At 43.3% G+C, this 25,974-nt stretch overlaps 1 protein-coding gene across 7 annotated transcripts in view; it reads right to left on the reverse strand.

Annotated features, from left to right (window-relative positions):
• The window catches only part of SULF1 (sulfatase 1), a 139,626-nt gene that overhangs the window by 87,824 nt on the left and 25,828 nt on the right, over positions 1–25,974 (reverse strand). For 2 of the 7 annotated variants that reach the window (XM_060277762.1, XM_060277760.1), the window contains exon 1: positions 11,118–11,352. The exons of 1 other annotated variant lie outside the window; for it this stretch is intronic. The gene's annotated coding sequence lies outside the window, so the exon portion shown is untranslated. Of the gene's footprint in view, positions 1–9,967; positions 10,546–10,921; positions 10,981–11,117; positions 11,354–25,974 lie in introns of those variants that run through there. 4 more of the 7 variants (XM_060277756.1, XM_060277757.1, XM_060277758.1 and 1 more) reach the window with 4 other exon arrangements.

Below are 25,974 nucleotides of genomic sequence, written 5' to 3' on the forward strand. Positions count from 1 at the left end.
CTAGACAATCTGGTGCTGCTGCCAAAACGAGCTGTTCTAATGTCCCCCAACCAAGCACATCAGTGAAGATGGTGGAACACGGAACAGATCTTCAGATACTTAATGCAGTGAATACAGTGGTACCTCTGGTTAAGAACTTAATTCGTTCCGGAGGTCCTTTCTTAACCTGAAACTTGTCTTGACCTGAGGTACCACTTTAGCTAATGGGGCCTCCTGCTGCCGCCGCGCCACCACCACACAATTTCTGTTCTCATCATGATGCAAAGTTCTTAATTCCAGGTACTATTTCTGGGTTAGCGGAGTCTGTAACCTGAAGCGTCTGTAACCCAAGGTACCACTGTATGCAGATCCATGTGGGAAGAGAGGGTATTTCAGAAAGCCTAGCCCCAAAGCCATTTAGGACTCTCTAGGTAGCAAACACCACTTTGAATTGTGATCTGAAATTAATAGGAACCAGAGCTAATGAAAAAGAACTGATATAATATATGCATCCTAAGCAGTGAACACCAAAACTACAACAGATGCTGCATTTTTAATAGCTCTTTGTAATACTCTTCAAGGACAGCCCCAAACAGAGTGCATTGCAGTAGTCTGTAAAGGGTAAAGGGGACCCCTGACCATTAGGTCCAGTCGTGACCGACTCTGGGGTTGCGCGCTCATCTCGCATTATTGGCCGAGGGAGCCGGCGTATAGCTTCCACGTCATGTGGCCAGCATGACAAAGCCACTTCTGGCGAGCCAGAGCAGCACACGGAAACACAGTTTACCTTCCCGCTGTAGCGGTTCCTATTTATCTACTTGCATTTTGACGTGCTTTCAAACTGCTAGGTTGGCAGGAGCTGGGACCAAGCAACGGGAGCTCACCCCGTCACAGGGATTCGAACCGCTGACCTTCTGATCAGCAAGCCCTAGGCTCAGTGGTTTAACCCACAGCGCCACCTGGGTCCCTGCCTAGATCTAACCAGGAGTGATACAACAGCCAGAACTACATGACCCAGACCTACTATTCAAAAAGCACTTGAGTCTTGCATGGATTAAACTTCAGATTATTAGCTCACATTCAGTCTGTTGAGCCCAGACAACAGTTCAGGATCACCACAGCAATAGAGATAGATTATTGATTGATTGATTGATTGATTGATTGATAGATGATAGATAGATGGATAGATAGATAGACAGACATGGGTATCACCTATATATTGATGATACCCAATTTCCAATCACCAGATGACTCTTCCATCAGTGGTTTCATGCAGGCAATAAAAAAGTTTGGGGACAAAACAGAACCCCATGGAACCACATAAGTGAAAGAACTAATGTCCATGATATTTGGACTCTTTGCCCTGTGGTCACTTCAACATGACCATACTGAAGCTTAGTTCCCTACAAGCTAGCACAGAGATTTATTCACATTACTGATATGGCAATGGAACTGCTCTCATTTCTAAGCAGAATGAATTACTTGAACTGTTGATGGGGAAAGACCATAAGAGATGCATGACTGCACACTCATGTTGGTAAAGGAATAGAGCTAACAGTTGCGAAAAGAACATGAGGCCACAGGCTCTGCCCACAGACACCAGCTGCAATAGATAATTCACAAGGCTTTAATCCACACACCATTTTTGTAGCAGGAAACAAGGACTCCTCACCCCGCCACTTCATGATGACTCTTCCTGGTTCAGACCAAGTACCCATCTAACCCAACATTCTGCTTCCTCTAGTAGTCAAGCAAACACTGCAACAAGTAGAGCTTGTAGGTGGGTCCACCATCCCTTTCAGAGATGTACAGAAATCTGTGAACATGGAAACCTCACTGGCATAGGCATGGTTTATGGAGGGTTGGGCTAATTCATTTTTAGAAAGGGTGTAGGAGACAGTGGTCTTCACTATGTCTTGTGGATATACTAACTGCTTCAGAGTGGTACAGAGCGGAGACCATGCCAGGGTCAGCATACCTCAGTGCAACAACAAAATGTCAGAGTGTGCCTTGAACTACAGAGGTATTGAAAGTGCTGTAATAAAGCCAGTGCAGACTCTGTGCATTACTACTGCTTTTCCAGTCCCATCAAGAAGCAAATCTTATCAGTTGCAGCCTTAAACAACCTTTGCTATAAAAAAGCAAGTTGTCTTTCTATAAGGACCGAGACTACAGGAGCAGGACTTCACCTGTGACAGCAAGACCCTGAAATAGTGCACATTGTAACTGCCATTGAAAACTGAACCAGAACCTTAATTCTTCCACAGACTCTGCAAAATGATCATTTCTCTCTACTGTAATAGCTTTCATTAAGTACAAGCAATTATCAGAACTAGCCAGTTTTTTTAGGTTGAGGAATCATGAGCAAAGATATCAGTTGCAATCCTACATACACTTACCTACCGGTAAGAGGGCCACTGAACTTAATGGGATTTATTCTTGAATAGAGCGGCATAGGTGCTTTCTTGACAAACCTGCATAGATGTCCTTCCAACTACGTGATCTTGCTTAGACCATCTACTTCAGCCTTCCCCAACCAGGCGCCTGCCAGATGTTTTGGACTACAAACCCCATCAGTCCTAGCCAGCACAGTTGTAGGAGTGAGAACACTGTTTTCATAATGTACATTTAGTACTTTTAAAAATTCACCATGCAGTATCTAAAACAGGCATAGGCAAACTCGGCCCGCCACATGTTTTGGGACTACAAATCCTAACATCATCCCTGACCACTGGTCCTGTTAGCTAGGGATCATGGGAGTTGTAGGCCAAAAACATCTGGAGGGCAGAGTTTGCCTATGCCTGATCGAAAACAACCAATTGCAGAACTATGATGACCAATGACAATAAGGGAGGGCAATAGCCCCAGAGTAATAAAGGTTCTAGGAAGGCACACGTAAGATTTATGGACCCAATGAAGTATCCATTTTAGTTTCTTCAGGGTTGGGGGGGGGAATGTAATAAATGTAGCTACACAAAAAACCATAATACCCAATGAATGTTATGTGTGCATTAAAAGCCATTTAACCAAATAATCTCCCTCTGAAGAAAGGCTTCAAAGCCCAAGTTTTGCTGGGACATTGAACCAATTAAGTAAATCTTGTGTGCTCTGTGCAACTTTGGCGACACATGGCATCATCTGGAAGTCACTGTCCCCTTCTCATTTCTGAAAAATGGCTGGGAATCATCACACATATATGCTGGCGGCACGGCTACTGTTTGATTTACAAGCCTTGTGGGAACCTCCCTCCAGTGTTACGTGCTTGGATGATTGGTGCTGGAATGGTTCTGTCACGTTAAAGCTGCCCCCTTTCATTTGAAGGGTTTGCCTTTGGCATTGTTATAACCGACCCGAACCACTTGAGCAGCCACCATACAAGCAACTAAACACACAGATGGAGACAAGCAGTGTAAGATTTGTTGGGTGTGGTTTCCTCCACCCTCTGTTTTTCCATTCCTGCTCCCACCCTGAGTGGCCTGGATGGGAATTGCAACAATACACATGATTTTTAGAAACTGGAGGGCATGGATGGAGAATCTGCAGCCCACCATACATTGCTGAACTCCAACTCCCATCAGCTCCAGCCACCACAGCCAAAGGTCAGGGATAATAGGATCTGTAGTCCACCAACATCTGGAGGACCACAGGTTTCCTTCCCTGTAAGAGAGGCTCAAGCCTTTTTCACACATTATGAAGAAGGCTCCACATGATTAAAGGGAACATCTGAAGAAGGAAAGTCTATGCATGTAGGCTTCCTCACTTCATGCATGGTTAAGGTTGGGGTGAGGCACTGGGAGTTCCTAATGTTAGGAGCTGGGCTTGTGGTAGAATCCCGTTTCCTCTTCATTCTGTGAAGGTTCCTTCACATGCTCAGCCAGCAGAGCATAGGACTCTTAATCCCAGGGTCATGGGTTTGAGCCCCACATTGGCCAAAAGATTCCTGCATTTGCAGGGGATTAGTCTACATGGCCTTTGTGGTCTCTTCCAGCTCTACAATTCTATGATTCTATGAAAACGTGAAGATGGCTTTATTGTAACAGCATACTAAAGACAGAAATCCTCAACTGGAAAAAATCTAAAATAGATTTACTGTATTAAAATCTTCCAACAATTCTGTGCCTTGTTATACCTGAATAAATTCCACTGAAATCTTGATGATTACTACATCTTAACAATTTGCTTTTCATGGCCATCTCTTTTTTGTGACATCACTATCCTCCAGTTTGGGACTGACTTGTCTCCAAGTTCTCTAGTCAACTAGCAGAGGTGACAATGGTAGAAGAGGAGCTAATTGTGTTTGGGACAGTTGGACTTCTATCTTGATCAGTATCCCAGGCTTTAATTCCACTCTAATATCAGGCATTCCTCATTTATTTTTAATTTGGGGTGAAGGAACCCCACAGGGTGATCACACATTAAGGTTAAAATCCTGTACACATGTATTTGGGGGTTATAATCTTGCTGAACTTACTAGGGATTACTTCCAAGTAAACATAAAATATGTAAGGGACAGTTCACTTTGCGCTTACTGTATTTTGCACTTAATGACTCCACGGAGGCCAAACATGTAAGCCAAGCTTATACAGCCTTGATTTCCATGACTAGGTTAAAAAAAAGTATGATTGACAGTTCTGAATTAGTCCTCTCTTAAATAGTTCCAATAATACATGATCCCATACAAAAACGCTGAAGAAAAGAGTAAACATCCAGCCCTATAAAGAACAGAGATTTGAAGCAACCTGCAGATATACTTCTGGGAAACAAAGTCATTTCCTGCCTGCAGAGCAGCAGCTAACATTGGTGTAAATAAAAAAATAGCTCCTGGATGCAAGTGGATGTCAAACAAGCTGTGGAAGAATGAGCAAAGACTCTTTTAAAAAAAACAAAAAGACTGGCTTTACCTTAACATCCAAACTTATTGTGTCCAAATCAAACCTCAAACATATTCACGCTGACACAAGTCCTATAGAAACCAACTGAAATTTGACCATGAAAGCACTTATTGATTTATGTGTTTTCATTTCTCCCATGCATTTACACATATTACTGCCAGGACCTTTCTCTCTGTTATACTAACAAGAGGAAGCAGTGTATAAAGAAGAGATGGTGGTAACCGCTGATATTCTCTGAACATTAATGTCACATCATCAAGGATTCCTTTGAAGAAGCTGGTAGTATTCAGATTAAAATAGCAGCAGCACAGACCTAAGACACTTTGCTGCCCAATGCAGAGGAGTAAATAGCATCCTATCCCCTTAAAGTACTCCAAACTGGTCATGGTACCCAAAGTCTTTCCAGTTATTTTAGCTCCTGAGACTGAAAAGCTCTCCTGCTCCCTGGAAGTAAAAATAAAATCAGTAATATATTAAATAACCAACAACTTATTTCATAAAATTTACACACCGTTTGATTGAGGGGTTTGGGGGTTGTTGTTTTTGTTTACAAAGCAATTTACAAACACTTGCTTAACAATGGTAGCCATTGATGTCTACCATTAGGCTGAGGCAGCCAAAATCAGCTGACTCGGGTGGCTGCCACAGCCTAATGGTAGGGCTGGCTCTGAATAGCAGAAGCCATTCAGCATTAGTGCCCTTCCCCCACCCCCCACCCCAATTAATATGACATTGCTGCTGCAAAATTCTAAGACGCTGTGATATAGCCCTTAGCCATCACAAAAGTATTCAGAGTGGATATTGGGTGTAAAAACTTGTGGCAACACAGGAACTGCCTTTTTGTGTTAAGAGCCTCACAAATCACCAGGCAACCAGGTTTGTAGCCCTGCAAGAAGTATAAACCCATCCATCTTCAAATGGAAATATCCCTGGATGTCAAATAATCTTCCTTATATTTTCAAACTCACAACCAGAACTCTAACTTCATATGGTTGTAATAAGCCGTACCTATACACATAAACACTATCATTTTTTTAAATAAATAAAAAACTTGATACGCCTAGGCAGCTCTATGATTCTGTATTATCAAGGCTCAAAGCCTTGATAATAAACCATCCAAAATCCTTTGCAATAGATGACCTAGCCAGAAGAGTATTTGAAAATCATTCAAAAATCATTCTTTCCATAGATGCCTAACTTCCTGTAAGAGTGGTGGTTTATAATGCCTTCCATATTTGGAAATGCTGTCCCGCACCATCTCAGCATGTTTCACAATCTGTTTTCATTAGTCCTTGCCCAGAATGAAAACCCACGAAGTTCTTTAACTGGGATCCTGATATCTGCTACTATTTCAAGTGGGATCCCGATATCTGCTACTACTTCTCTCAAGTTTTCCCAGGATGAGCATGGCAACAAGCAGAATTAGAAAATACAATATTCTGCGACAATCACAAAATCTGCTCCTTCCCCCCCCCATCCTATTTATCTATTCAGATATATTCCATGCTGTTTTGAAAGATGCACAGTTATACATTGTTAGCAAGATTTACATAAACCAGCCACTGCTCAAATCAAAATGCTGCAGAGCTGAGCAGGCTCACCTTACCTGGACTATGAAGTGCCAGAAAGAGTAACCCCCTGCCAAGTAATAAACTAACACACAATTAAGCCAATCTACATCAAAGCATGTTCAGCCTCTAGCAAGTCACTGCATTCCTTGCCAGTTGCCTGACAAGAAAATCGTAAAATAAAAATGAACTGGGTTAAAGCAAATAATGTTGCACAGTTCAGTGAAATTACATTTCTGTCTCTTGAGTGCAGATGAGAAAGGCATCCCAGGCACACAAGTAAAACCCAACCTTTGATCCTTTAGTTCTGCTCTTTCTGACCACAATGGTGATGCCTGCCACCATCAGACATTTATATCCCAACCCTTTCTCTTAAGGCATTTGTCCCAGCAACCTTTACGGGAAGGGCCGTAGCTCAGAGGTCGAGCCTTGCAGGCAGCAGGTCTTGGGTTCAACCCCTGCCTGAAGCCCTGCAAAAATGCTGCCAGCCAGTTTAGACATCACTGAGCTAGATGGGAGCAACTGTCTGACTGTGTTCAAGGCAGCTTCCTGTGTTCCAGAGGTTAATGTTGAGCTACAGGAACTCAACAGGAAAGTCTCCAAGGACAGTTCATAGCCGCACTCACAAGGAGAGTCCAAAAATGCAGGCAGCTGTGTTGATTCACAGGGAACAACTATACTGACAACCCAGATGAGCCATGCGGCATGACAGCACTCTTGTGCACTGTTACGCAGGAGTAAACTCCCTTGAACTCAGAGGAGGTTACCCCCGAGTGCATAGGTTTGAGTTGCAAAACACATAGCTTTAACAAAAGATCTTTCACCAGATGAAATGCAGCATTTAACTTTCCGTTAGTAACATAAACAATCTTAAAAAGAAGCATTACTATTTAAACTGTTTACGTGAACTGCCAAGAGAAAGAAGCATAAGGCCTTTGCTTGAATATTTTCTTCATTCCCCGTGTAATTAGTATTATTGTGAAAACTATTAGCCACTCTTTGTTGTAAAAAAAGGGAGGAGGATATCAGAGGACACCTTTACACAACATCATCACATTACAATAACTTATAAAGCAGGCAGGGCAAAGATGTCAACAGCCATAAAGTAAGCAGGCTTAGAAGGAAAGGAATGGCCTGGGGCACCACCACCCTTCCCTCTATATGCTAATCTGTGACCAACTAAAACTTGAAAGCCTTATTATCACCTCATCTACATGCCAGACCAAGATGGTGGCATTTTGCTCCGCCTCTGAAATCATCCCAGAAGCTACACTTACCTGCTCTCCTGTTCCAGCTCCACTACACCACTTCTCACAACCTTGCGAGGCATCTCCAGGTAAGGTTGGGAAAGACCCTGTCTGAACCCCTGGAAAGCTGCTTTCACTCAGGACTGAGCCAGAGCAACCAAACTTTCTGACTCGGTGCAAGGCAGGCTGCTATAAACTGTAATTCTAGGTTAGCTTGACAAGTAACAACTTGGCCAGAGCTACTTAGTGGTCTTCATAGCTGAACAGTGAGTCCTGTTCCAAGTCTAACACTCTACCCACTACACCAGGTTGGCTTGTGACTTGTCTGGTATGTTCTGCATTCCATAAAGAAAAGACACACACACACAGAGAGAGAGAGAGAGAGAGAGAGAGAGAGAGAGAGAGAGAGAGAGAGGATGGAGGCAAAAATGCCTATTCCACCCAAACTGGAAGATTGTCCTGCATAGCGGCAGACCGAGACCTGTCAGCCGCAGGGCTTCGCCACCCCACCCCCCGAACTTTTTTTCCTCCCCCTTGTTCTTCAAATAATCTCCCTGTGCAACATCCTAAACTCTGAACAGTTTTACAGCTGTCGAGTCGCTAATGGGAACTTCATCTGTGTGTACCCAGCACAAGTGCTGTCAGGAAGAAACCAAATGTCAACCTGAGGTATGCAGCAGTAGCCATAAATATTCCTTTGAACATTTACCATCTGGAACAGTAGATTCTGCTTCGACAGAGAGCTTGGACTAGCTGGAGGGCATTGTCTTTTCTTTTTAAAGATAGTCCCCCTGTCAGGTCAATTGATGCGAGAGTAGAATTTAGATCCCTGCTTAGTTTCTCTCCCTCCACCTCTTGGCACCCAGAAGTTTTCAAGTACATTAATGTCACTAAGCTTTCAATCCTTCCTCACAAATTCTATCCAACTCAGCGGGACCTACTTCTGGAGTAAATATACACAGAATCGGGTGGTAGGTCAGTTACCAAAAATACAGCTCCACAGCAGGAAGCAATTAGACTGACACCACTCAGCGTGTTTATATTCTTGACACCACACCGCTGCACCTTGCCTTGGACCATATTGTATATCTTTGCGGAGACAAAGTGGCTTGCAGAACAAGCCTCACCAGCCACATTTCCCCAGATATGAAAGGACAGCTGGAGCTGTTCAGCCCATGGAAGTTTTAACTCTCATTTGCAAGCGTTCTCTTTTTCTGCCTTTAAAAATATCTGGGAAAGTTTCCACCTCTCCTTGGGAGCTTTGTGTGGAAGGGGGTGGAGAGAGAGAATCAAAACACTCCCATTTTAGTCATTTCATTTAACTAATTAGCAGTTTGCCAATACCCTTATCTGATACTGCTGGAGGGGTTATTTAGGAAAAACGATGCTTTCTTGGAGAGAGAGGGTGTATAACCTGTAAGCCAGCCAAACAGAGGGGAGGGGAATGTTAAATGTATGCATTTAACTTGAAACGTTTTAGGGGTGGTGTTATCCGAAGCACGCATCCTCCATCATAACCCCCCCTACATTCCTCAGATCGTACTCCAGAAAGGATTAGGCACAGTATCACTTAGAGAATCTCTCACCTGTAAAGGTTGAGGGCACTGCAAAACTCCCCCCCCCACACACACCCATGAGAGAGAATAACCTCTCGCAATTCTTACATTCCAAGAAGGGATGCAAGAGTTATTGTCTATGCGTATTTATTTATTTTAAGGCTAACATTGTTATTTGGTCACAGATTAACACAAACAACCAAAACAAAACCGGATGCCTCGAAATATATAAGAAACAGAGAGCCAATCATATCTAACCATATCTAACCAACAAACCGCACATTCTACTTATGTTGGCAAGTAACTTGCACCATTGGAGTCTGGAGAGGAGTTACCTCCATTTACCAAGGAAATCTCATTGAGTTCAATGGGTTTACTCCCAAAGCAAGGGGCATAACATTGCGCTTTAAAGCCGGGAATCCTTCTAAGCAGCAATCCACACATGTGGCGGTAGGAAGCATGTTGGCAAAATCAATTTCGAGGGGTAGCCCTGAAAGTCGTCACATTAAACACAGATTAAGGACCATTTATTTGCCCAAGTCTCTGCATCTTGTTCCTTCCCTGCAGATTTGTTTAAAAAAGAAAAAAAGAAAAGCCCCTTTCAATTTAATTAACACTTCGGAGCGCCTGTTTAGAATCTATAAATAAATACAGCTAGACTTTAATGATCCGTTATGGTGATGCTACTTAGTTTTCAGCGAGTCGTAAAACTTTCACAAACAGACCTGCAAATGAATTACATCCATCTGCTCCGCGCAGCTGCGAGGGCAGCTTCTCATCTCCACAGTGCTGGGCTGTTGCTCTCAGCTTGCTGCTGCTGCTCGCTCTCCTCCCACCATCACCACCCTGGAAATCCAGGAGGCAGCTTTGCCAAGTCATAGACATACCCCAACCCAGCCCAGCCCTGCATTTGCCAAAAAAGAGCCCGCCCGGCCCGGGAAAAACAAAACAAAAACCCCCCAACTACACCGGAGACCTCTCCAGAAGAAGAACCTGACTTGCCTCTCTGAACCGGCCAAAGCACAAATTCCGCCCCGCTCTTTCATGGCACCCGGTTCACGAAGATAGCAGAATTGCGTGCGGGCGGTTTCCAAGGAGAACACGGCCAAACTTTTTTGTTTCGCTTTTTTTTTTTTAGATACTTGAATGATCTACTACTACTGGCAGTGGTGGTGGGAAGAGATGTAAGACCATGGCATCGCTCTAGGGCGCAACTAAAACTTCTTTAGCATCAGAAATCTCGGGAGGGGAGGGGAGATGGGATCGAAAGCCTGCACGTGGGTGTGTAAAAGACACTCCCCCGCCGCGGTCCACCCCGTCCCCCGCCCCACCTTCCCTGCCGACCAGAGACTGCTGCTGCTGCTGCTGCTGCTGCTGCACCTTCTCGAGCGTGACCTCAAAGTGCATCCAGAGTGTCAGGTCTGCGAGGGCAGGCAGGCATCAAGCTCTGCCCACTGTTATCTGTCAGCCATACAATAGGAGCATTGATAAGACGGCCGCCACCGGCTTGGACCAAGTGCGCCAGGCTAGCATTCCATTCAAAAGCAGAGGAGAGAGAGAGAGAGAGAGAGAGAGAGAGAGAGAGAGAGAGAGAGAGAGAGAGAGAGAGAGAGAAGGGTGGCTGGGAAGAGAAAGGGGCAGCACGGAGGGAATCCTCCGGTGACTTTTGTCCCTTTTACCTGGACGATCTGCCGCTCTCTGCGTAAAAAGGGACCCTCTTCCGCGCTCCGCCGCCCGCCCGCCCGCCCGCTCCCCGAGGAAAGAGCGCACTCTTTGGCTGCTGCTTCCTTTGGGCAGCCAAGGAGACCACCCCGCTTCGCCTGGGCCGCCCTCGGCTCGCCTAATCCCCACTCGAACGCGATGACACACACTAACCCCAACCATCTGTTGAAACACGTCCTCAAGCCCTCGGCGCGCCGCTGTGTCAAGACCGCGGGGCTGCCCGAGCCAATCGCCAGCGCGGGGTGGCTCCGGAGGAAGCGCCGGCGACGAAGACGGCGACTACGCGAGGCTCCAGGTCGGAGCGCGCACTTAAGCCCGGTAACCTGAGAGTTGCCGACAGAAAAAGGGCGGCTATTAAGAAATCAAGCAGCCGCAGGAGCAGGAGGCGAGGGGCGGGGTCAGCGGGGAAGGTAGAGGGGAGGCCTCTTCGCCTCCGCCCCCTATTCTGGCTGGGGGGGGGAGAGGGTGGCTTTGCAGGCGGGGGGGCGGTCTTTAGCGCGCCTCCCAACTCCTTGCATTCCCAAAGGACCCTCAGCTGTGAGCGAGACGCAAGGGAAAGAAATGCGGGGGGGGGGGACACCAAAGCAAAGCACATGGCAAGGCTGTTGGGAATCTCCAAAAAAAAAAAACTGCGGGAGGCAGTGCAAGACAGGAGTGCCTGGCGTGCTATGGTCCATGGGGTCACGAAGAGTCGGACACGACTAAACGACTAAACAACAACACTCAGCTAGGAACAGATCAAAAGCTCCCGCTGGAGAACCTGAGCAAGTGCTAATGTGCGGGTCGTTTGCGCCGAAACGGAGCAATTCGCATCTTGAAATTCTAACGCCGCCTTCTCGGGATGGTCTGGAGAGGGGCGAGAGAAGGAAGAGACTGCGAGAAGAGCCGGGCTCTTTCTCATGCTAAGGGAGGCTTTGTCCTCTTTACGCGGGTGTAGATCCGCTGAGCTGCAGGCATTTCTCCAGCGCGGATCTCTGCATGTCTGGGTCCGCTGCCTGTGCAAACAAGTGGATTGTCTTTCAAGCCAAGGCGTAGCAGTGACCGAGGGGTAAAGCAGGGCGCCAACTGAAGGGTTCTTATCAGAGCCACGCATCTGGGTAGATGCCCACATTCCTAGGGGGCATTTTATGCCCAGGAAGCCCCAGCCCACTGAGCTCGATGGAACCGAGAGTGCAATCCGATGCAGAACCAGCCTACTCGGAAGCCCCACTGAATTCAATAGGATTTAACACTCCCGTAAAAGTGTGCAAAGTTATTCACAAGTAAACATGCAAGAGTTTATGCTTCACTTAAGCAAGCTATCTCATTTAAACAACAATAACACACAACTGGCCAAATAAGGTTTAGGATTATCTTGTATGATTCTCCTCGCTCTTGATCAAGTCAGAAAATCCCTCTGAATTAGAGAGATGATTTAGCAGAGGTAATTTTCCATTTAGGAGTGGCTTCTATCAACACAGATTTTACATCTGTCTGAGCTCTCCTACCTCTGTGACATCTGTCTTGTTTGTAAAGCGGACCTAATCATTAGGAGGGTGATACGAAGGCAAAGGAAATACATTCTGCAACTAATAAAAAACCAAAATCCTTATTTGCATGTTCTGTCAAATAAGCAAGTGTGGAAAGAAGAAGGGAGAGAAGTCTTTTGAGTCTTTAAAGATTCATTCTAAAGTGTCTGACTTGACACTTCGTTAAATCTGCATTTCACATGAGGACAGATGTTGGATTTCTTTGAACTGGGAAAGGAAATTCTAAAAAGAGAACTGTCATTAAAAGTGCAAAGCTCTAAACTGTAGAAAGACTTGCAAATATGATCTGTTTTAAGCGATGAGTTAAGAGAAAATGATCTGAAAGCCCAGAAACACTTATTTGGTTTACTTCGCTTTTGAAATCAATACATGTTAATGGAAGGTATGTTAGACCCGCATTTCATAATAAAACATTAATTAAGAGAGGTATATTTTTGTGCCCAGTTGGTAAATGGGGAAAATAAATACCGGTAGTTCCTCATTTCATTTGCTTCAAGTTCTTCCTAGAAGTGATTATATGGTGTCTGTTTCAGCCTATTAAACTGCAACCGCTTTCACAGATGCTGGTATTCACCACAATATAATTCCCTAATCTTCTCAATCCAGGTAAAAAAGCAGGACAATATTTTCAATGATGGTAAGTGGCAAGGCCAGTTAAACCTATTGTCCCTTGGGTATCATAAGAATTTAAATAGTGCCAATTAATGTTACAGGGCAAACTTTGTTTTTGTTTTCTCCCTCACCCTCTTTCTTTCCCTACCAGACTGTGGTCTTGAAAGTCTCTGGATAACCTTGTCCATTTGGAAAACCCTGGAGGCATTCTGAGAGCTAGTTTGTTTTACATTCTATTCGACTGTTCTCTGAGTACGAAGTAAAACCTAAGAAGCTGCAAAAGGACAGCCATAACAGTTTCACCCCTACCGTTTCAGTAACACCACATCAGAAGTGCATACTATTTGGAGACATGGGAAATCCAAAATATTGCAAACAGCTGTTAGAAAAGATAGCCAGTACTGAATTAAGCAACAGAGACAGAACAGGTGAAAAAAGTTTACTGTTGGTTTGCATACTGAAGCACTTCAAATATGTTTTTTTACAAACAGATGGTCAGCAGTTTGAGGACAGAGAAATGAAATTGTTGTGAGTTGTCTGCAGCCAAGGGATAGGGTGTGATATAAACAGTGATGATGTAAATACAATTAAATGGTAATATTAGTAAAGTGGAAATATTGCTTCTAAATTTGCTATGGCATGCACACACTGACTATGTTTAAGTCCTCTCCCCCTCCATGATGCTGATTTTCTCTTGATAGACCTAAGGAGACCCTATTTTTGTTAGTTTTTAATGGCAATATAAATTCAAACGTGTCCATGCAAGCATTAATGAAATTCTGTACTAGCAAGCTGACCGTCGAAGGGTAGTAGTGTATATGGGTATGAGCTTTAGGAATGAATGAGTCTGTGCATAATAAGTGGTTTTATTCTTCACCACCATGTTTCCTGCCTGTGGCCCTTAATATTGGTCAAGGTGATTATTTTACGCTGCACTGCATTGGATACAGCATTTTTTCTTCATACACTGCCCTCATCCTCCATACTAGTCCCCTAACTTCCTCCCAAGTCTCCCCAATATTTTCAGCAGAATCTATTCATATGCAAGTCCTAACTGGGAAAGGGAAGAGAAAACACATTTCCAGGGAGTTCAAGGGACCTCCATGAAGGTCGGAGCAGCAGGAAGACATCTACCCAGCACGATGGAACTTCTCTTTGTACATAAGAGAGATTTTAGAAGATATGGGTGCGTATTACTAGATCATTGATAGATAACCCTCAAGTCCCAGTGATCTAAATTAATCACATGTCATCTATGTTCAGCATTCTCTTATATTCTCTATTTATTCAAATAGAGTAGTACCTCGGGTTACAGACACTTCAGGTTACAGAGTCTGCTAACCCAGCACTAGTACCTTGGGTTAAGAATTTTACCTCAGGATGAGAACAGAAATCGCACGGTGGCAGCAGGAGGCCCCATTAGCTAAAGTGGTACCTCAGGTTAAGAACAGTTTCAGGTTAAGAACGGAACTCCAGAACGAATTAAGTTCTTAACCAAAGGTACCACTGTATCTTATTTATAACACCCCCCCTGAAGGCACTTCAGTAAACAAGGTCCTATATTATATAGATGGGAAAGAAGAAGAAGAAGAAGAAGAAGAAGAAGAAGAAGAAGAAGAAGAAGAAGAAGAAGAAGAGGAAGAAGAGTTTGGATTTGATATCCCGCTTTATCACTACCCTAAGGAGTCTCAAACCCCAAGGTCACCTGCATGTGGATCAGCTACATGTGGAGGAGCGGAGATGCGAACCTGGTTCCCCAGATCAGTGTTTCTCAACCTTTTTTGGGCCACGGCACACTTGTTCTGTGAAAAAAATCACGAGGCACACCACCATTAAAAAAGTTAAAAAATTTAACTCTGTGCCACCCTATATTATAATTATGACTGTAAGAAACACTTGCCAAATATTGCTTTCCGGCAGGTCAGCGCTGTGTATTGGCGGCTGCCAGGCTCGTTTGCACTGAGCTTTGGGAAAGAGGAGAAATATTGCTTTCCGGTGGGTCAGTGGTGTGTATTGGCGGCCGCCAGGCTCGTTTGCACTGAGCTTTGGGAAAGAGGAGGAGAAATATTGCTTTCCGGCGGGTCAGTGCTGATTATTGGCGGCTGCCAGGCACGTGACAATGCAAATCGCCCTTCTCGTCGCCGCACGTCGCGGCACACCAGCCATCGTCTCACGGCACACTAGTGTGCCGCGGAACAGCGGTTGAGAAACGCTGCCCCAGATTACGAGTCTACCGCTCTTAACCACTACACCACACTGGCTCTCTGATATAAAGCTGATATACACACAATTTTGTAAATCTGTTTGGGTTTTTTTTAAAAGAAATAATGCTATTTTCTTAAGAATTACATTAGATACATTCAGTTCCACAAAGGAAAGGCTTCCTGTAACATTTAAGCTGTTCTAATGAATGCCATTTTGGGAGAATTTAGGAGAATTTCAATTTCCCAGATGCTGTTGTACATTTTTTAAAAAACCTACTCATCTCTTATAATCTGTAATATCCCCATCCCACTCACTATTTGCTGACTTCTTGCCCATTCCTCTCATGCTTGAGTTCAGTAATCAACTAAAGCATGAGAGAAAGTCTCAGTACCCCTTAAATTTAGGAAGTCATAGATCCATTAAAAAATTTAAATCAATTTAAACGAAATCCTTCCATTGTCGATTGTGTGCGAGTACTGCATCTTTGCATGTTCTTGCATTTGCTATGGAACCAGGATTGGCCCTACCATTAGACAGAGTAAAGTAGTTGCCTCAGGTGGGAAAAGCTGCAAGGTGATGATTGGTGGTGGTGAGAATTTAGAGCACAGAGTTCACCTAAGGTAGCACAAAGTGTTAGGACAGTGGTTCTCAAAGGGTGTGACATGCCACACTGGTGTGTCAGGAGATTTCAAGACCATTCAAGGAAATATTAAACATTTCAGTGTCGTATAGTATTAATATTTTTTTTTTGCAGAATATGGATATCTATCTTTTCAAAATCTTTTCTGTTTGTTTTCCAATGCATTTCTTATCAATAAAAAGTTTGGTGTGGTGTAAGCAAATTTTTATTCTGAAAATATGGCCGAGAGAAAAAAAGTTTGAGAACCATTGTCTTAGGGCGACCCTGTATGGAACATGACTCAGCTTTCCAGGCCTGAAAAAGAGCTCTGAGAATCTTGAAAGTTTGATCTCTCAACACATATTTGCACATTATATCCGAACGTTGGGTTTTTCTCCTGTGAAGCTCATATGTGGAATTGTTTTAGCAGTCTGCTCTGCTCAAACTACCCACCATAAATGCTAAAAGGAAAATGGAAATCCTAGCTAGGTCAGAATGACCTTGTTGAGATAAGATTTAGAACCAAATAAATAATGTGCTGGTGAAAAGAAAGTCAGACATGCAAGATTCATTGTTGGCAAATTCAGTGTTGTAAAATGCTCACTTTTATTCTCATTCCCACAGTTAACTTCTTACAGTAACCAACAGGTCTTTGTAAGGAAGTGTATTAAGCGTCCCTGATATTGGTTCACTTCCAGATCTGTATTCCGATTACCGGTAGTTTGCACAAAGTTTGCAGGGAGGCTATACTGAATCCACTGTTTACTGAACATTCACTCTGATTTGTTTAAAAGGTAAAGGACCCTTGACAGTTAAGTCCAGTTGCAAACGACTCTGGGGTTGCGGCGCTCATCTCGCTTCACTGGCCGAGAGAGCTGACATTTTCCCGCAGACAGGTTTTCCAAGTCATGTGGCCAACATGACTAAGCCACTTCTGGTGAACCAGAGCAGCACACAGAAACGCCGTTTACCTTCCCACCGGAGCGGTACCTATTTATCTACTTGCACTTTGATGTGCTTTCGAACTGCTAGGTTGGCAGGAGCAGGAACCAAGCAACGGAAGCTCACCCCGTTTACTGGGACATTATAGGAGTCACATAAAGTTGGTTTGTTGCAGAAGAGCACCAAGATTGATTTTAACTGTGCAACCTGAATTTGCTAAAACAAAATAAAAAAATTCCTTCCAGTAGCACCTTAGAGACCAACTAAGTTTGTTATTGGTATGAGCTTTTGTTTGTATGCACACAAAAGCTCATACCAATAACAAACTTAGTTGGTCTCTAAGGTGCTACTGAAAGGATTTTTTAAATTTTGTTTCAACTATGGCAGACCAACACAGCTACCTACCTGTAACTGAATTTGCCAGTATACCATAGAATCCTAACCACAAAATACCAACTCTCTGGATGTGCCCTTGATCTAAAATGAATTTCCTACTTTCCCCTCCCCTTCCTTGCACCAGTGTAGGAACAACTATGCAGAAGCGGTTTCAAATCTATCTATTTAGCTATTCTTCCTTTAGTTTTCCTTATTAATAAATATGTCCTATGACCCACAGCTGCAAATGGTGCTGAGGTCTACAATGTTGAATCAAGTCTCAGAATGAAAACAAGTGAGGAGGTCAACAGGTCATAATAAATGGCATTGACTACAAGCCTTTAAATATCACTGTTTCCAGCTGCATACAGCCTGGCGAGAAGGTTAAAGGGGAACTGCAATGGTTGTCAATCCTATTTTTGTCTTTTGCCTTAAGCATCATCTTCAAGCTTTCTGTCTTGCATGGGGAATTGCTTGTAGTGGTTCAGGGCCCAGGGCAAGGCCTGCAGGCACAGGACACAGCAACTAAGCAGGTGTAAGCCACAGCACTGTCTGGATCAGACACACCATTTGGCAACTCTTTGTACACTGCTTTGAGGTCCTCGAAGTAAACGGTTGGATATGAATATAGCAAATAAATTGGTTTCTTAGTATGCCTATGCAATCCAAAATGAACAGGAATTTTGTCTACCGCTCCCAAGAGAAAGTGCTGAAGTGTCAGGTAAGAATATGAAATGTCAAATAACAAACTTGTTTGGTACATGTCTACTCAGAAGTAAGCACCACTGCATTCATTGGGGCTTACTCCCACATTGATGTATACAGGATTAGAGCCTTCCAGAGCATAGTGCTATACATGTTTACTCAGAGGTAAGTCCCACTGTATGCCATGGGGCTTAGTGCTCTGGGCTGCAATCCTAATAAAGTCGACTCAGAAGTAAGTCCTACTATGGAATTCAGAGTGGGGCTTTCTCTTACGTTTAGATTTTTCCTTGGGGCTTACTCCCCATGCCTTTCTCATGAATGCATGGCCGCAAGGCAGCCAAGATTTAGGGTGGGAATTCTCATAGATGGGCTACTTTCCTTACAGTGTACAGGTACTGTGAAACAGGCAGAACAGCTAGAACACAAGTAAATGTAGTGTTCCATGAAAAATGCGTAAGAGCAAATTATTAGGCCTACTTTGTGGCAGTGAAGATGACAAGGCTACCCCATTTCTCTGCTGCCATTGTGTCCCCCGGTAACCCTCCAGCAAAGCTAAAGGGCTACTTAAATCGGACACAAAGGCTGGAGGTGATAGAATACTGATAGAAGACCTTTGCAGCGTGTTTTACCAGTAAAGTGGTTCATATTTGTTCTGTACTTGACTGTGCTGTTAATACAGTTTCTGTGAAGGTGTCCAGGGCACTCTCTAGTCATACTGCTTGGGATAAATTTCAGTGAGGATGTGGGGATATACATTGGAAGGGTTTCAGTCAACCACCTGTATGCTTGACCCTTGACCAATATGACTCCACGCCATGTAAGCATGGAGCCCTAAAGCACTTGAGGCCCAAATACTTGACTGAAGGAGGGCTTTCCCTACTGTGTATCAAGCGCCACTAGACTTAGGCTGCAATCCTAGGCACACATACCTTTAAGTATTTATTACATTTATGTCCCACCTTTCCTCCAAGGAACTCATACAAGTGGACTACAGGCTTTTCTGCGTTCTCCATTTTATCCTCACAACGACCTTGTGAGGTAGGTCAGGCTAAGAGATAGTGACTGACCTAAAGTCACTCTGTGGGCTTCATGGCTAAGTGAGGATTTGAACCCTCGTTGACCAGTCCTAGGCCAAACTACTACACCACACTGGAACATGCCCCAATGAATAAAATTGTGGTTTATTTCTGAGTAAACATTGTGCTCTTATAATAATGTATTTTCTCCTTAGTGACCAAGTTTCAGATTCTCCAGGATCCCCTGCCTGCCCGCTTTCTTGTTTCTAAGTATGACGTTAACTTTATTCAAGCTAAAAATCTGGGAGTAAGCCATACAAAACATGGCAAAACATAGAACAGTCATTTTAAGAGTGTTAAATGCGAACAAACTAAAAACAACTGATCAGAATTAAATCGCTTCCTTTAGCCAGATCTCGCCATCTTCATTCCTTCCCAGCTCAGCCTGACACAAACCTGGCTCTGAACTGGAACAGAGAGATATGAGAAATCCACAAACCTCCACATAAATTTCTCTTATCAACATTCAGCTTCAGCATTTTTCCCTTGAGCTCGTTTCTATTATTACACGGAGCTGAGGTACCACTTTCCTAAGAAAACAGTAACAAGGGCAACATGTCTCTGGGCAGAGAGCGTGGGAATGCATAGAGTTTAATATACAGTACCAGCTCATTTCCCTCTTCATCCAATAGCAGCGAGAGGAAATGAGCACTATTCATGATGACGACTGATCGCTTAAAAATCCTGCAACAGTTTAGGAAGGTGAGGCAAGTAATGCAATCCTTTGCATGTTGACTCAGAAGCAAGTCCAGTTTACGGCCACAGAGCTTCCTCCCAAGTAAGTGTGCCTAGAATCGCAGCCACAGGACCCAACTAGGCATGCACTAAAATGTTGTGCATCTTGTTTATCCTTAACTAATTATAAGGGTGGAGCAGCAGAGTTCTCACTGTTAAGGCAACCTGCAACGGAGGCTTATCTCTTTACTCCCCAAGCAAGATTGGAATGGAAATCAGTCTTTTCCACCCACCTATCATAACTAGGTGCCTTAGGGGGGAAAGTCCCCATTGGCACCAGTAAGGGACTTCCCAACCTACCCAAGGGCTAAGTCAGGCAGGGGTCCCCAATCTCAATTCCAAATCTTGGTGCAGGAATGAAGAGATAAGCCTCTCCTTCCGGCATGCTGCCTTGAGTGAAAAATGGGCTCTCCCGCCCCTGTAATTAGTTAAGGAAAAACAAGGCACAGCAGCTGCTTGCTACACAATCAAGTGCATATCTTGCTTAGCTCTCCAAGTGCCATCTGTGATAACCCATCATATGGGGCATAATGGTCAACTGGAAATCTATACCCTGTGCAGAAGTGTCTGGATATCCCAGGTTTGCTTGTTTTAATCAACTGACAGCCCGAGGGGCAGCAGCTTTGCATACTGGGAAAGTGGTGCTTTGGAAGAAGGCTTTAAATAATGTCCTCCTTTGCTCTGATTTAAACTACTGTACTGTATCTGTGTGGCTTCAGGAGGGAGGGAGAAATGTGATTCAAACCAGGGAAAGGGAGGGACAGATTAAACATCCTCTCCCAATCTGCCATTTCCCTGGTCTTCAAGCAACCCCATAGGTCTGCTCCCTTGTTTCTGTTTTAAATGGGAGATTGCAATCATGGTGTTCCTTTTTTTTTAAGGGGATGAAAATGTACATGGTGGGTGGTTGTGTGCTTGTTGCCTTCCTCACTCCCCTCCCCCACCTTGTGCATGGATGTAGCCAGGATTTATTTTGGGAGAGGCAAGCTTTATGTTGGGGGGGTCAGAACTGAGTTATCTGCGACGCAATTGGTCAGTTAAGTATTTCTATTTATTTACATGATTTTTTTGGGGGGGCAGCTGTCCCCATCCCCCCTGGGTAAGCCCATGACCTTGTGCAAAAATTGATATAAAGCAAGGAAAGAGAACCTCACATATAAGCAAGAGATGATGTGTGATCAACAGCATTCTTTTATGCATGTCTCCTCTGGAATAAAACTATAAAAGAACTTGCTTCCAGGAAGGAGCTAACTTGGAACCAAGCCCCGCTGGACACAGTAGGACTTACTTCTGAGTAGCCATTATGCAGCATTGTGCGCTGCAATGTTGTAATCCTTACATGCATTTACTTGGGAAGAAGCCCTACTGATGCATAGTAACACCAGTAGTGTAGCTTTTCTGATTCTGCCAGTGCACTAACTAAAAACATTAGAGGTATGAACTTTCCAATTTGTCTGTGAAGACAGGGTAAGGGAACGTAAGAAAAGTCTGCTGCCTCAGATCAAACTGCCAGTGGCCAGTGAGGCAGCTGTGAATAGCTGACAGTCGGGCAGGAAGGCAAGGTCACCTGCTGAGCTTCATGGCTGAGTGAGGACTGAACCCAAGTCTCCCAGCTCATCGTCCAACAATCTAACCACTACACAACTCTGGGTTTAGTCTCATTGAGGCCTGATTCTGCTCATGCTAAACCTCTGAAATCAATGGAATTTATTCCCATATATACGGTAGGATTGTAGCCTTGGATAGGGCTGTTTTTCTTCTTTTGGCAACATATTATTATTATTATTATTATTATTATTATTATTATTATCCTGTTTTTTGACTGTGTCAAAGGCATTAAGCTTGACATAATTCTTACAGACAATGAGTTCTTGTAATGAATTGTTTCCTGTCTCCCAGATACATATGAAACCTATATTTCATACAGAGATTTTTAATCAGCAATGCCTTCTCACAAGACATGATCACGTATCAGGCTGCTATTCAAGCATTCTTAGTCATTGCTTAAAAGATAGAAGGATGCAGTGGATTTACACAATGGCTTTTCCATCACTACATAATAGGGTTGCTATCTTTCCCCAGTACCATAAGAGCAGCTAGGGAGAGAAATTTAGTGGACATTTTTCGCCATTGAAAGCAAAAATCCCATACATGTCTATTCAGAGGTAAACCTCGTTGAATTCAATGCTACATACTCCCAAGGTAACTGTGGGATTGTAGCCTACATTTCTACACAACCATCTGCCAATATAAGCAAAAAGGAAGCTTTAATTGTGGTTTCAAAGTCTACAACAGGGTGGATTTTTAAAGTCACCTAACAGTGAAATCCACACAGAGGGGTTTTGCCCAGATTTCTGGGCCAAATAGAACTATCAAGGTAAGAAAGAAAAAACCTGTATCAGATATAGAGTAATTTTGCACCTCTTGATTATCTTAGCCTGAGACGCAAAACACTGCAAACAGTTTTCCCAAAGCGTTTTCTGAAATCTAGGCCCTGCTAGGGGCAAACGTGCTAAGGCTGACCCTTTGAACTGTCCATTCTTTGTGGGCAAAAGTAGCACAATGCCACTACTACGCACGGCTCTATTGCAATGCATCTCTAAATGAAAGATCTGCGAGAAGCAGATGGGAAGCAGCCGCATGAATGCACTCACTGATCCAGTAACTCTGTTAAAACAATGTTAAATATGCTTTCTTAATAAAATGATTGGGGGGTGGGGCGTTCTTTTAAGTATACAGAAGACTTCTGATGAGCGTGGAAATTTTATATATCTATATATATTTTAAAAATGTTGGCAAGTGTAACTTCAGTGAACTGAAGAAAGAATTTTGACAAGCCAAAGACTTTTCTTTAAAAAATGAAAACAAACTCACTGCCAGCATTATTTCTCCAGTGGCTGGAGGCTGGGATACCCTCACTTCCCCCACTTAAAGTGTAGAAATTTATAGTGATTTTATGCAGGTTCCACAGGCTCCAATGCATGCTGGGTGGATATGGTGGGTGGATATTCTGGTGGTTATAGTCCCAAGCATCTGGAAGGAGCCTGGTTGGCAAAGGCTAGCATAGAGCCAGTTCCGGAGTGGGGCCCCAAGTGCCTTTGCCAAGTGTGAAAGTCCTCACGGGTCCTAGAAAGAAGTAGCCACACTCACAATATCATGTTGCATGATATTCATGGAAAGAGCCCAAACGTTGGCTTTCCTCCCATCAAATTGCTGCCGTGATTGGTGGTGGTGCAGCAGGCAGAAGTAATTTTTAAGGTGAAAAAGTTAAATTCAAAAGGGATCCCCCACTGCACTGAAAAGGCACAATTCATGGAGATCTTGAAGCTCAGATTTCAGGACTAAGTTTCTTCTTTACTCTCTACCTTGCCTCACTCAGCCCCTCCCTCCACTGCCAACTTCTGGTCCCAGTGCCCAGTACCCAGAAGACACTGTAGTGTCCAGTTGCTGGGACCTACAACTGCTCCCCCTCCTCTTTAGTCATTTGCCTTGACTACAACAGCAGCCTTTTGCCACCTCCGCTGCCTCCTCCATTTTATTTCTATAGTCAACATAACACTGTTATTTAATGTGTTTAAAATGTGAAAATGCACGTGTTCAAACTGAGTATTTACTTTTTATCAAGATTGACAAACAATCTTGCTCTATTACACAAAGAATGTAGAAGCAATTTTAAAGTATGGAGTGGTGGGGAGAAAGGAAATATGATAAATGTTAATTGTATGCTCAACATGGCCATCTCAAGATCCATTCCTTCCCTAAGACCATTAAGTCCAAGGTCTAAAACAACCTGGCTGCACCAATTTATTTGAGGATCCAGCATTTCCTAGGCAGGTGGGTAGGGTGTTATTGTTCTGGGGGTGGTGTATCTTTTTGTCCAGACTTTCCTTGACCCATAAACTTAAATCTTGTTGTTGTTTGTTGTTGTTGTTTTAAATAATTGCTTTACTCATTTTATGATGCCTCTTTATTCTTATGCAACTGTTTTATGACTTTTGTGGTGCATTTTTTAATATATATACTGCTTAGAGATTTTCAAATACTAAGCAGCTTAGAAATGTTTTTCAATAAATATAAACAAACATTTCTGCCTTCCCTGCTCTACTGCACCACATCTATCTTATTCAAAATAAAGAAGCCAGTTTTATAATGTATTGATTCAGGCTGGAAAATTCAAAAAATGTTACCTATGGGGAACTCTACCAAAGTTTTGTATCTTTTCTTCTCTCGCTCTTTTTTGAAGTTAAATCATCATTTATTAGGCAGACAACACAAATTATCACTTTGATTTCTGACTCTGCACTTGTGCCTTCAGCACCTTGACAACAATAATCTGTTCCCCAATAAGGAATGTTTGTTTGATTCTGTCACGAACGCATTTAGCACACATGGAACCACCATAGGCTCGGCTAACATGCTTCTTTGTTTTTGACAACCTCTTAAGAACTTTAGGGCGAACAGCACGAAGTCTTCCTGCACACATGCCGCAAGCAGACTTTGGTGGCTTGCCAACTTTCTTGGTGTACAATCCTGTTACCTGGTGTTTGGGATAGTCTGGTCTTGTTAGAGGCTGTGTTGTAGGGCCATCATGTCCCCATGCCCCACTCCAGCACCCATTGCTATGGATGGAAACTATATTTTCCAGAACACAACCTTTCAATTTAATTCATTTAATCCTGGTGGCACTTTCTGGTGACAAGTGTTTTGTCACATTGTGTGACAAAAACACCTTACAAAGTCCCTACCCACCACATGGGAAATTATAATATTCTGTGAACAAGAATGCTAATAAATGCCTTAGCAGCAGTGGCAGTAAGGCTAGTGAGCAATTTAGCCATCCCACATCAACCATTATATCATCGTAAGGCATTTAGTGGTCCTGTATCAACAGCTCTTCAAACCTTCTGCTAGCAATGGGCCGTGTAATCCTATACATTTCTACTCAGAGGTTAATTCCATTGAACTCCATGAGCTTTACTCCCAAGAAGGTGGACATAAGATTGTACAAGTGCTCAATCCTGTCCTTGACACAGACTATGCGGAGAGGGGAGTTATGCCTAAATTGTGTGTGCCATACACTGGGCCCAGGATTCAACTAGGCCTAGGTTCAAATGCCATGCAGCCATCTTGTACCAACCACAGGATTAAACTGTATATTGAAAAAGGAAGGCAACTGGGCTACTTAGCTATCCCAGGTGGCTCATAAAGGAAGACAAACTTACCTGAATTTGGGCCAAACTCTACATTATAATAAATAATAATTTTGACAGAAGTTTATTGAGGAGTTAGGCAAGGATGTGTCCTCGCCCCTACCCTATTTAACCTATTTTTTATCTGATTTACCAATCTTTCTTCAGAATGTAACTTCTCATATTCCTTATTTAAATAATATTCCAGTTTTTCTATTGCTATATGCAGATGATACAGTAATTATTTCACTTTCTTCGTTGGGTTTAAAAAAATTGCTCCTCTAATAGTCTAAAAATCAATTACGAGAAGACCAAAATTATGCAGTTTAAAAAGAGAGGAAACACAAAAATCTATATAATTAGCGGACATCTAATACAGGAAGTGAAGCAGATTAATTATCTGGGGATTCTATTTAAAAATAACATGAACTGGAATGCATATATCTCTGTGGCAATAGCCAAGGCCAAAGGGACAGCCCACCATATCAAATCTAATTTTTTCTCCCCTGAAGGAAATAGATATATTCCAGCGGCACTGCAAGTAATTGACATGAAACTCTGCCCACAACTTTTATATGGCGCCCCACTATGGATTTCAGGTGACCTCAAGAAGCTGGACAAATTCCATGCATCCCTCTTGAGGTCATTATTTGGACTTACAAACTCTGTAAAATACGAGCCAATATGCTGCGAGCTAGGAATACTACCTTTATCAATAAGAGCATGGCTGAGGACTTTGAAATACTGGATCTTCCTTCATAATAGAGCCCTATCCCCTAACTTTCTCCTTTACGACCTTCTAAGTGATAATACAGACAATAACCCATCACTGACTTGTAGGAGAAAGTTGAACTCAATAGGACTAAAGATAGCTGATTTTGAAAACACTGACCCCAAAGACGCCTGGAAAATTATTAGAAAGACTCTTATAGGGAAAAGCACTCTCTACTTACTTGAGGTGGCGGGGCGCAGCACCTGCTCCCCTTTATACCTGAACCTCCCTATGTGTAGAGACTTTAAAGG

Source organism: Zootoca vivipara, chromosome 8, assembly GCF_963506605.1.
Source record: "Zootoca vivipara chromosome 8, rZooViv1.1, whole genome shotgun sequence".
Taxonomy (NCBI): Eukaryota; Metazoa; Chordata; class Lepidosauria; order Squamata; family Lacertidae; genus Zootoca; species Zootoca vivipara.